This window comes from Bos taurus, chromosome 22, assembly GCF_002263795.3.
Source record: "Bos taurus isolate L1 Dominette 01449 registration number 42190680 breed Hereford chromosome 22, ARS-UCD2.0, whole genome shotgun sequence".
In the NCBI taxonomy this organism is placed as follows: Eukaryota; Metazoa; Chordata; class Mammalia; order Artiodactyla; family Bovidae; genus Bos; species Bos taurus.
The window spans coordinates 13633938-13646788 of NC_037349.1; the positions used below are offsets into that span (position 1 = coordinate 13633938).

Below are 12851 nucleotides of genomic sequence, written 5' to 3' on the forward strand. Positions count from 1 at the left end.
CAGCTTCATCTTGAGGCTGTAGTGGACTGTTCTTTGCAGGCAAGAACATCCCAACCTCCTGAGCTTCTCTTGGTTTTTCTATCTCGGAGTTTCTCCAAGAGCCACCAGAGTTTACGCAGTCCACACAAGCACAACCCAGTTGGGGTGGGGGGCACGGGTAGACATTCCCAGGAGAAACCTTTAATCAAAGGAGGGTGGGAATTGGTACAAAAATGTCCCAACGCCCTGTTGGTCAAGTGGCCAGTTCTAAGGTGCATTCTACACGATTCTATAGATGGTCCCCAGAAAGACTGCTCCAGGTACCCATGAAATCACCAGTTTTCATTTGCTTCAGTCCCTCATCTTTAAAAAATATATATTTATTTATTTTTGGCTGTGCTGGGTCTTAGTTGCTGCTTGGGCTTTTCTCTAGTTGTGGTGCTCAGGCTTCTCATTTAAGTGGCTTCTCCTGTTGTAGAGCATGACCTGTAAGGTGTGTGGGCTTCAGTATTTGTGACATGTGGGCTCAGTAGTTGTGGCTCCTGGGCTCTGGAGCACAGGCTTAGTTCTTCCACTGTGTGTGGAATCTTCCCGGACCTGGGATCAAACCCATGTCTCCCGCACTGGGAGGCAGATTCCTTTCCACTGAGCTGGCAGGGAAGCCGGAGTCCCTTACCTTTTTCTTCCTCATGTCTCAGCCTCCCCATTGCTTTCTACTTCCTGAAACCACCTTTTGAAAGCTGCTAGCATGTAACACTTTGTGTCAGACTTTGTTCTTCATTTTTCGGAGAACCCAAACTCAGAGATAAAGAAATTTACCATCCCCACCACCACCCCCATCCCCCACCCGCCACCCACACCAACCTGGGCTTTTTAACCCCGATTTTAGAATATGCTAAATGAAACAGCCTTATGCAAACAAACAAACAAAAAAAAGAAATGTAAATTCAATGTGCTTGGCTGTGAAAATGGCATCGAGATTGTCCAAGCAGGTCCCTATGCCAGGCGCTGGGTTCACGCTCTTTCAGCAGTGAGGGGCCTGATGAGATCCTGGAGTGAGGCCAGATAGTCACAAGGGATGGTGGGTACAGTGCTGCCTGCCGGGTGCACAACCAAACGAAAACCGCTGAGGGTGGGTCTCCTCCTCAACTGCAGGCCTGAGGACACGTGTGTATGTGCGCGCCGCACCGTTATACTAAGGAGAATTGCATCAGAATAAATGGGAAACAAACTAGAAAGAAATAACTTTGCTTATGATTTTTACATCTAGCCGTTTGGTACAAATGTCTGGTACAATGTTAACATTCTCCCTTCCTTTTTTTCTTTTTTTTTTTTTTAACTTTAAACAATTTTTATTACACAAAGGTTGTCACATAATCGGATATTTCTCTACTCTGTACACAATTGTTCTTACTCTCCACAGAAAGGCTGTTTCTTAACTTCTCATCTGGTGATAGCAAGCACTAAAATCCTGATTTTAACAGAATAGTAGTAAAAATGCCTCAGTGATTTAAGTTGAAAGCAGTACATTGGTACATGGCTCTTAAGCTCATTTATCAGGAATGTACAAATGTCTTTATTTAAAAATACAAAATAAATTATCTGTAGGCATGGACAATGACAGCAGTAAACCATTCTATGTTGTCAACTGAAACCAGTAACTGATGGTTATAGTTATTTTCTTAAACATCAGCCAGCCTTTTCTTCAGTCAGCTCCTTCAACTGACCTCTCCTGAAGTTATTGGTGAGGAACACTGCCTTGAGCTTCCTCTCACAGTTTATTAATAATGGCAAAGCACTATTCTAGGAGTTAGAACATGCCACCTCCCATGCCACCTCCCATTCCACCCATGCCACCCATTCCAGGATCCTTCTCTTCTTTAGGAATTTCTGTGACGACAACTTCTGCTGTTGTTAAGAGAGAGGCCACTCCGGCAGCATCCAGTAATGCAGTTCTTACAACCTTAGTTGGATCAATGATTCCTTTTTCCACCATATTCACAAAATCTCCAAGCATAGCATCATAACCGACTTCTGAAGAACTCTGCATAATTTTCTCAACTATCAATGATCCTTCAACACCTGCATTCTTAGCAATGGTCATTGCAGGAATTTTGAGTGTTTTTTTAATTATTTCTATACCTGTTTTTTGATCTTCATTAGCTGGAGTTATTGACTCCAAGGCTGGAATGCACCGAAGCAGGGCACAGTCCCCTCCCAGAACAATGCCTTCTTCAACAGCAGCTCGTGTGGCATTAAGAGCATCTGTAACTCTGTCTTTCTTTTCATTCACTTCAACATCACTTGTCCCACCAACCTTCAACACAGCAACACCATCTGAGAGTTTTGCCAGACGTTCATTCAGTTTTTCCTTTTCATATTCACTAGTTGTGATATCTAACTGCTCAATGATCTCTTGGATACGCTTCTCAATTTGAGCCTTGTCACCTTTTCCTTTCAAGAGCATGGCATCATCTTTGGTCACAATGACCTCTCCAACTTTTCCTAAGTCATGAGGCTGAACATCTTCAAGATTTAGATTTAGTCCTTCTTCTCCAAATACTGCACCACCAGTAGCAATAGCCATGTCTTTAAGCTGGTTCTTTCTATTGTCACCAAAACCTGGAGCTTTGACTGCCACAACTTGAAGACCAACTTTCAACCTATTCAAAACAAGGGTACTTAGAGCTTCTCCATCCACATCTTCAGCAATTATGACCAAGGGCTTCCGGTGAGCATTGGCAATTTCAAGAGCAGGAACAATGGATTGGACACTAGAAATTTTCTTTTCACTCAATAGAACATATGCATCTTGGAATTCACATTTCTGACCTTTTGATGTATTAATAAAGTATGGAGAAATATATCCTCTGTCAAACTTCATGCCTTCAATAATTTCTAATTCATCATTCAGTGTTTTTCCATCCTTTACTGTGATAACACCCTTTCTTCCAACTTTTTTCATGGCATCAGAAATGATGTTGCCAATTTCTTTGTCTCCATTTGCAGAAATTGTAGCAACCTGAGCAATCTCTTCGGGGGTTGTCACAGGTTTAGACTGCTTCTTAAGTTCAACAATTACAGCATCAACAGCTAACATCACACCTCTCCTGATTTCCACTGGATTAGCACCTTTGCTAATCTTCTCGAAGCCTTCCTTGGCAATAGAGCGTGCCAGTACAGTAGCAGTAGTGGTGCCATCCCCCGCCTCTTCATTTGTGTTATTGGCAACATCTTGAACAAGTTTAGCGCCAATATTTTTATATTTATCTTTTAAATCAATAGACTTTGCAACAGTCACACCATCTTTTGTCACTCTGGGACTTCCCCAACTCTGTTCAATAATCACTGTCCTTCCCTTTGGCCCCATAGTAACGGCTACAGCATCGGCTAAAAGGTCTACACCTTGAAGCATTAAGGCTCGAGCATCTGCACCGAATTTTACATCTTTGGCATAAGCCCGAGTGAGATGAAGAGCCAGTGCCCTGGACACTGGCCTCATTTGACGAAGGACTGCGGGTAATCGAAGCATTTCTGAAGGAAAAACAGACAGATCATCAGGACAATACTACCACTACCCGTGGGGTTACAACACAAACATGACACCCATGCAACAGAACGAGAAATATCAGAAATGAACTGGGCTGACTTCTGGCATCCACGATACCTGGGCCTCGGAACCCGCCACCGCCCCCACAACACCGGCTACTAGTGCAATCTTTAAGAGGTCGCCCCATGCCTGACCTACAGAAAAAATGTACGCTCTTCTTCTTCCCCACGGCTATTACTTCCTACGCTAAAAATGAGTTAATATTTCACCGCTAAAATGGCCTTGAGAGCAAATCAGCTGCACATGTCCCCTGGAAAACCAAGTCTACAAAAAAGGGGCAAGTTATAAACCCAAGTGACCAAGGGAAGGAAAATACTCCTGACGCTGCAAAAATCCGTTTACTAAAATGTGTCTTCATGTATCCACTCGGGGCTACTGTATCAGAGCAGCGGGCAAGGCCACGATGCTGGGGGCGGCGGCCGGGCCCACTCCCAGTGGCCCCACGTGTCTTTCCATCAGGACAGCCAAGCAAGGTCAAAGGTGGAGATGCCATATCCCAGCAGTCCCCCAGGCCAAAAGCCGCTCCCACACGCTGCGACCACCCTCCCTGGCACCCTACACTCGACCACAAGCACAAAAGCCTTCACCGGAGGATCGATGTGAATACAATCGCCCGACTCCGCGCACACTCGTGGGCAAGCCTTCCCTGCTGTGCCCGGCTGGGCGAGCGATCCACGCCGCACGTGACGGGCCCCTGCGTGCACCCACGAGGCCTGGCTCAGCGGGCCCGGGCCTGCGGCGCCGGGGGAAGCTCTGCCTCTCGCCGGCGGACCGGCTCAACGGAGAGGGGAAGGACGGCTCCGGAGTCCGAAACGCACGGGTGAGGCGGCGCGGAGCGGGCGCGTACCTGCGGGGCAGCGGCGTGACGTGCGGGTGACGAGACAGGCCGTCGGCGGCGAGTGAGGGTCCCTTCCTTTTTTCAAGGAAATTCCCACAGTTTGTTCCCAGTGGTGTGAGGCACTTCCTGTTGTAGTTTGTGAGCTGTTCACACCAACCTGATGGTTTGCTTCAGTTAACACTGCTCTTTGCACCAGGGCAAAGGCTTGGACAGTAAAGAATCTGCCTGCAGTGTAGGAGATTGGGTTCAATCACTGATCGGAAAGATCCTCTGGAGGAGGGCAAAGCAACCCACTCCAGTGTTCTTGCCTGGAGAATCCCATGAACAGAGGAGCCTGGTGGGCTACAGTCAATGGGGTCACAAAGAGTTGAGCATCTAACAAAGAGTCCATGGCGTCAGAATGACTGAGCATCTAACACTCTGCGCCAGGCAGCAGCAATTACGCCCTATAGGATGGGATGGGATGGGTGCCTGGTGACCTGGGAGTGGTGTCTCCCTGTTCTGAGACCATCCCCAAAACCTGTCCTTGGTTTAGTCCACAGACCCTTGAGCCTCAGAGAATTCAGTCCACACCCGAGGCCCACTCACCCCAGCACGCCTGGTGCGGTAGCTCCCTGCTTCTCGGGCAGAAAGCAGCTGCTAACAGGAGTGGGTCCTGAGAAGGACCAGGGCCAGAATGCTTCTCTAGGTTGCACAGCCATGGCACCTTTTCACATGAACAGATCACAGATTAAACGAGGCCAGTGGAGTTTGGGGCCACATCATCTCTTTACCAAAAAACAACAAAGGGAGGTTGAAACGGAGGAAGAGAGGAAGGAGCTGGTTCAGGAAGAACCATGGGCCTCATGCAGGGATGCTGTGAGGCAGGAAGGAAAGCTCTTCCAGCAGAGAGCTGGCCTCTGTCCAGGTCAGTGTCCTCACCTGTCACCGCAGGGCTTGTACCAGCTCCTCAAAGTCCTGGCCCACAGGAGATGCTCCAGGCTTTAACATGTGCGTGCCGGCGTGCTAAGTCATGTTAGTCATGTTCGACTCTTCAACCCCATGGACTGTAGCCCGGCAGGCTCCTCTGTCACTGGGATTCTCCAGGCAAGAGTACCAGAGTGTGTGGCCATGCCTTCCTCCAGGGGATCTTCCTGACCTAGGGATCAAACCTGTGTCTCTTATGTCTCCTGCATTGGCAGGTGGGTTCTTTACCGCTGAGCCACCTGGGAAGCCCTTCGACATGTAGATTTAGCCAAATCCATGGTCACTGGAGGGTCAGAGTTTTTTGACCATGGCACTGCTGGGTCCCACAGCTGCACTCCCCAGGACTCTGAGAGGTGTGGAGGAGGAGGAGTGGGTGTTGCAGGGCTCACTGGGAAGGTCCCATCCTGGTGGCTCTGCCTGGCAGGCTTCCCCCGGATTCCCTTGGGGGCTGTCTGTCTTAGCAGGCTCCCAGGGAAGCCTTGCCCCGAAGAGATCCAAAACAAGGACTGTAAAAATAGAACCACGGCTGTCGCCACAGTGATTACAGAGGAATTGTATCAATCTACCAAAGGCAGGGCTTTCTATGCCTCCAGCTGAGGCTCCGGCTCTGGTGGAAGGAGGGGAGACCCCGCCCCTCCACCTTTGTTCCCACCTGTGGCTAAAGCCAGGTGGGCCTCATGAGGGACCCTCAAACAGACTCTGAGTTACAGCCATTTGCCTGACTGACATGGCCACACACCCCAAGATGAAGTTCCGGAGTGGGGGGGTCCCAGCTCCAGGAAGGCCAGTGGTGGTGGGTTCAAGGGCTGGAGAATCTGCAGCAGAAGCACCTGGAGCAGCTTTAGGGCAGGGTTTAGGGGGTGGGGCTTGGTTCTGGGTGGAGAGGCGCCTCCCAGGGAAGGAAGAGACCCAGTGCTCTTGGGTCACTGCAGACACAACAGGGAGGCGTTGAGATCCAAGCGGCTACCATTGGTCATGCCCTGTGACCTTGACAAAGCTGGTCACCATTCTGAGCCCCAGAGATTTCTGCCAAAGTAGAAGGAACAGCAATGGGTCACATAGCTACCCGCTTGTACTGAGGAGGGCAGGTGCCCAGGAGACACACACACACACACACACTCTCTCTCTCTCGCTCTCTCTCTCTTCCACACTGCCGAAGCTCCCTGGCCAGCAGAGGTCAACCCTGACCGCACAGCTCAGAGGAGGAGGAGCCTGGGTAGAGAGAGAATAGGTCCACAGGGAGGCTGCTCAGCCTAACAGGGAAGAACAGATTCTTGAAGACGTGAACCAGCCACTCTCAAATGTCTGCTGTAGTGGGAGGGCTTGAAGCTCGTTAATCTAAAAACCAATTGGATAATCTAACAACAACTCAGCTATTCATATTGGAATTGCGAATTCAAATGCATACACTGCCTTTCTCTGTTCCTCTGTCCCCCTAAATTCCCTCCTTATCCCAGCACCGCCGCCTCTACTGTCAGAGGCCACCAAAAAAATGTCTCCAAGGGTATTCAGATAACAAGCCGGTTCCCATCGAATTCCAAGAAATATCATCATCTAGAATTGAGTTTTCCTCCGCTGACAACATAAACTGTAAAACCCACCCTTCATCCCACCTCAGACATTTATACCTGTCAGTCCCTCTACCTGGGAGATTCTCCCCTCGGAGAGCCTTGTTCCTTCTCGTTATTCAGGTCACAAAGTGTCAGCTCCTCAGAGAAGCCTTTCCTGACTAGCCAGTCTAATACAGCCTCTCATCAGCCCCCCAGATCTGGCCACTTTCTGTCCCTTTATCTGTTTTCTTCGTAGCATCTGCAACTATAAGAAATCTTTTTTGGTTTTGTTTTTTCTATTTACTTGTATATGTCTGTGTCCCCCATTTAGAATGCAAGCTCCAGATATATCACTTTATTCTAGATTTGTTTTCCTTCTAGCCCATACATTAATACACCCATTCACTGAACAAATGTAGATTGTGTTCCAGACCCCATTCTGATCAGACAGGGTCAAATCCACGATCCTTTGTAAAACAAGTCTCTCTCAACAGACTTAATCACTGCCGTTTTGAATACGTGATCCACTGTGGGACATCGTCCTTAAAATTTCTGAAAGCCCTTCTGTCTGGCTGAGTGGACTTACCAGGAATACCTTAATTCTTTCAATGTTTCATAATCACATCCTTGATTTGATCTTACCTTGAGGTGGTGTGTTAATTTGATCATCTTTTCCTTACTCAAGAGGCCAGAGAATTTTAATTTTTCAAGTCAAGCCTTTTTATATTCCGTCTAAAATTGACCTGCAGACCGGCCAGTTCTCTTTTGAGTCCGTTTCTTTCTTGTGGTAACTTAACCATGTATAGCACTAAGAGCCAGCGGACACTTTCAACATTCTGCTTAGAGATCCTTTTGGGCTTGCCCCAAACTTCACCTGCAACATCTTCTATCTTCCAACTTAGCACAGGCATTTATCCATTATTTATCTGTTACTCTCCCCATGATGGGCACCCTACTGAGCCCTTTGCATAGTATCTGAGTCTCCTTGGGATCCAGAACAAATTATCACAAAGTGGTGGTTTCAACAACAGAATTTTCTCCTCTCACAATTGAGGAGGCCAGAGGTCCAAGATGAGGGTGTTGGTGGGGCATGCTCCCTCTGAAGGCTCTGGGGAGGATCCTCCCTTGATTCTTCCAGCTTCCGATGGTTCTTGGCGTTCCTTTGCTCGTGGCAGTATAATTCCAGTCACTGCCTCTGTCTTCACACGGTCTTGCCTCTCTGCATCCTGTCCTCTTCTCGTAAGCCTATCTGTCATTGGATTTAGGGTCCACATGAATCCCGTCTGTTTCATCTTGTTAGCTAATTGCTTCTGCGAAGGTCCTTTTTCCAAGTTGAGGTTAGTTACATCCTGAGGGTCCCAGTGGACATGAATTAGGGAGGGACAGTGTTCAACCCTCTACACGTGGGGGTTATTACACATCATCATTTTTTTCATCAGCAGGAAAGCTGAGATCCGAAAGGAGATACACTACTTGCCCTGGCACTCAGCCGCCCACGGGCAGTGCTAAGTTGTGGACTCAGCTCAGTCTGATACCATTCCTTGCATTCTCTACTAAGTAGCAATCTCCTTCTAGAAGATCAGTCCACAAACTCAAGCGAGAAAGTTATGATATCAATAGTCACGTTAGCCCCAGACCGTAGGTACGACTGAGGTAAAAGGTCAGAGTGGGGCTGTGAATTTGTTTTTCCTTTCAGATGGGATATTCGTTCTAAGAGGATAATGAGCTCATCATTGTTTTGTACATGGAAGCAGTCATGCCAGGCGCTGTAGTTCTGTCCAAGCAGGACAAAACCATCCAACCATCACACAAAAGCGGGGTGCCAGGGATGGCTTTCCTTGGGGATCCCAGCTCTAACTGGCCACCTAACTTGAAGCAGGCCCCTTTGCTGGGCCTCCGTGACACCAGCGCCTAGCCTTCACTGCTGGTGTTTTTCAAATGTATACTGCCCCCTTGGCCAGTTACAGGGAAGTGTCCTTGCCCGTGTATGTTAATATTTGCTGGAGTGTGGGCAGGGTAGTACCGAGAATGTGCTAACCATTGACTCTTCACCCCGAAGTTAATAGTTAACGTCTCCTTGTTTGACTCTGTGGCTTGTTAGCTTCGGTCAGAAAGAAAAATTTTGAAACACCAAATGGAACAGCTGTAACTTCCTTCACTTTTACTTGGTACAGTTTATTTCTGTTAAATTAGTTCAGGAGAGCTTTTCAAAACGATGCTATTTCCAAAAATATAACATACCACTACGCTGTTTACCATATAAATCTCAGAACAGGTGTTATGTGTTCAAAATAGAAGACTTTTCTTTATATGCTTGTGGGGTTTTGAAAGGTTAGAGACATCTCTTGCAGCGATATAGAAAAAAATGTTTTTTGAAACTAATTTCAGTCATTCTTTGTAGGCAGCTCAGTGAAGAAAAGGTCCGTGGCTGTGCTGTGTGCTGGGAACACTGTGAGCTTTGGGGTCACACGCACTTTGGTTCATATTCCTGTTCTGTGACCCACTGGTCGTGCAGCACCGGGTGGGTCACGTAACCTCTGAATCTCCTGCTCATCTCTGTGCACCTCAAAATAGTCACTTTGTAAACGGATTGGGACTTTTAAAGGAACCTGTGAAAAAACCTGATACAGAGCAGGAGACCAGCAGATGTAACTCACCCTTCTGCCTCTTTTAGCTTTCTTGTTGCATCAGGAGCCACCATTTCTGTAGGAGTTTGGGACTAACAGATACACTCATGCCTGGGTGCATGCTGAGTCACTTGAGTCATGTCTGACTCTTTGCGACCGTGGACTGTAGCCCGCAAGGCTCCTCTGTCCATGGGAATTTGTAGGCAAGAATACTGAAGTGGGTTGGCATGCCCTCCTCCAGGGGATCTTCCCGACCCAGGGATCAAACCCATGGCTCTTACATCTCCTGCATCGACAGGTGGGTTCTTTACCATTAGCGCCACCTGGGAAGCCCAGCGGATACACATGACTATATATACAATAGGTGAACAATGGGGACGTACTGTATGGCACAGGGAACTCTACTCAGTATCTTATAACAACCTCTAATGGAAAAGCATCTGAAAAAGAATATGTATCTATGTGTGTCACTGAATATATATGTATCATGAATCACTTTGCCTTACACTTGAAGCTAGCACAGCATTGTAAATGAACTAAGCTTCAATTAAAAAAATTAAAATTGAAGGGAAAGATCCACCATTTTGAAAATGTGGTTAGGACTTTAAAATCTCTAAAATTGAATTCCCTTCTCTTCCAAGTCTACCAGCAAAATGGAAAAGGCCCGTCTATTCCTCTCATTCCTATTTGGCCTCAGGGCAACATTCTGGAGCTAATCCAAGCCACGTGGACTCTTTCTTCCCCACTCAGGAAAGTGTCTGCATCTGAATCTCTAAATTGAATCTGGTATCTGCCACACCGATGGGTTTTACCTCTTGTGCTCCTGGAACGAAAGGAACACAGTGAAACTGGCCGCAGGCTCGCTGGCTAAACCCCTCGTTTTGTGGTGGAGGTAACGAGCGCCCACAGCCGGCTCTGGTGCCCAGCCCGGATGATGTGTTTACTGTTCGGGGCCACAGGCACATTTCCTGTTGGCCTGGCAGAGCGGTGACAGATGCCCACGGTGGTGCACCAGGATTTGGTCTGCCAGCGGAGCTTGTCGAGAAGGGATTAGCCTGTGGAGGGAAAGCCGTCACGGGGCGAGGCGCTGTGGATAAGGTCGCTGTGCGCAGAGTCCCAAGTGCTGCTGCTGGGGCAGGGGAAGGGACGGGTCACCTTGGCCGGCCTCACCAGTCCCAACAGCAGACATGTAGCAAGCCCTCGTGGGCTCTCCCGCATGCCAGCTCCTGGGCCTCCAGCTGGAGGAGTGACGAGAAACTGGAAACAGCACCTCCTGGAAGGTTCTGTTTAGCACAGGACACAGCCTGGTAACCGTCCAGTGCAGCACGGCAGAGCAGAGGCTGCTCTTGTCCACGGAAGCAGAAGCGCATGGTCAAGAGCAGGGCTTCTCTGGATGAACCTAAAGCCTGTTACACAGAGGCAAGTCAGTCAGAAAGAGAAAAGCAAATATCATATATTAATGCACATCTGTGGAATCTAGAAAGATGGTACTGATGATCCTGTTTGCCGGGCAGCAATGGAGACCACAGACATAGAGAACAGACTTACGGACGTGGGGTGGAGGGGAAAGAAGGAGAGGGTGAGACAAATGGAGAAAGTAGCGTGGACGCATATGCACTAACATATATCAGATAGACAGCCAGCGGGAATTTGCTGTGTGATTCGGGGACCTCAAACTGGGGCTCTGTGACAACAGAGGGGTGACATGGGGTGGGAAGTGGAGGGAGACTCAAGAGCGAGGGGACATATGCATACCTATGGCTGATCCATGTTGATGTATGGCAGAAATCAACACAATATTGCAATTATCCTTCAATTAAAAATAAATAAATTAAGAAACAAAAAGGGAGCATGGCCTCTGAAGCCTGACAGCCTGGATCCAAATCCTGCCTAGTCGTGTGACCTTGGACAACTTATCTGACCTCACAGAGCCTCAGTGGCTTGCATCTGTAAGCTGAAGACAATAAGAGTACCTACCTCGTGGGGATGTTAGAGGATTAAAAGAGTATTTTTAGAGTGTTTGGCACATCACGTAAGCACTTTGGTGTTAACTTGGCTATAATCCTCAGGGAATCCATGGTCATTATAGGCTGAGACAGAAACCACTTTTTCCAAGCTGAAAATCAAGGCAGAGCTTTCACTATTTATAAGCATATATTCTCGAAAAGTCCTACAGAAGGTGGAAGCGTTAAAGTGTATTTGTATTTGACAGATCACCTTTCACAGATGGAATCCAAGTGTTTAATAATAGCACAGCGTCTGTTTTGCCCTTGATTCTTTCTAGCAAAGACTCTTCCGTCTTCGGGAGAGCTAGAAGCACCTGCGGATCTGCAGCATACATCCCTAGTTATAAGTAAGAATCGTGTAAGAAAGAACTGTGTGTGGTGATTCTTGGGAATAAAACTGGGAGACTCAGTGTTGCAGAGAGAATCCACATGGGCGGAAACCAGTGCCCTTCCAGGCTGACTTTCTCAGCTTCCAGGTAGCCAGCTTCCTGTCCTAAAGTTCCCCTGCGTCCAACTCTAGACTGTACACTTCTGCTTCAGTCCTGTCCTTCACTTTGCGACCCCATGGACTGTAACCCTCCAGGCTCCTCTGTCCATGGGATTCTCCAGGCAAGAACACTTGAGCGGGTTGCCATGCCCTCCTCCAAGTGATCTTCCTGACCCAGGGATCAAATCTGTGTCTCATTATATCTCCCGCATTGGCAGGCAGGTTCTTTACCACGAGCGCCACCTGGGAAGCCGCACTCTACCCATATCCAGCTCCACACCAGCATGGAGCACGCCCTGAGCACATATGTGTAGAAGTATGTGAGCATGCACGTGTACTTGTGGGTGTGCACACACACACACACGTATGCCAGGGTTATCCTTCCAAACTCTCCTGGCTCTAAGGAAATGACACTGTTTCTGATTAGATTTCAACAGCACCCCCAGTAATACATCCATCGGGGCCCTGAGGTCTAGACCCTATGGTCCAGTGCCTGCCCACACTGACCATGTCAGCGTGTCCTCCTTTCCAGCCCAGCACCCTCCTACCCAACCAGGAGACAGAATTCCCCTAGGCTCCGCAGGTCACAGCCTGTAGTTTCCCTCTGCCTCCGTACTGGAAATCCAATCAGACCAGTTCCAAGCCCTGGGACCTCAGCCCGGGTGGATGGCCAGGCAGCCCTGGGCACCTGGCCAGGTGAGGCCATCACTCTGCCCCTCTGCAGTGCAGCCTTTCCTTAGGCCACGCATGCACCTGTTTTCCTCCAGACTCATTTACAAACAGCACTT

The 12851-nt window shown here is 48.4% G+C and overlaps 1 pseudogene; it reads right to left on the minus strand.

Moving 5' to 3' along the window:
* Window positions 1-1363: 1363 nt before the first annotated feature.
* Window positions 1364-4495, minus strand: LOC100299770 (60 kDa heat shock protein, mitochondrial pseudogene; annotated as a pseudogene).
* Window positions 4496-12851: the final 8356 nt, after the last annotated feature.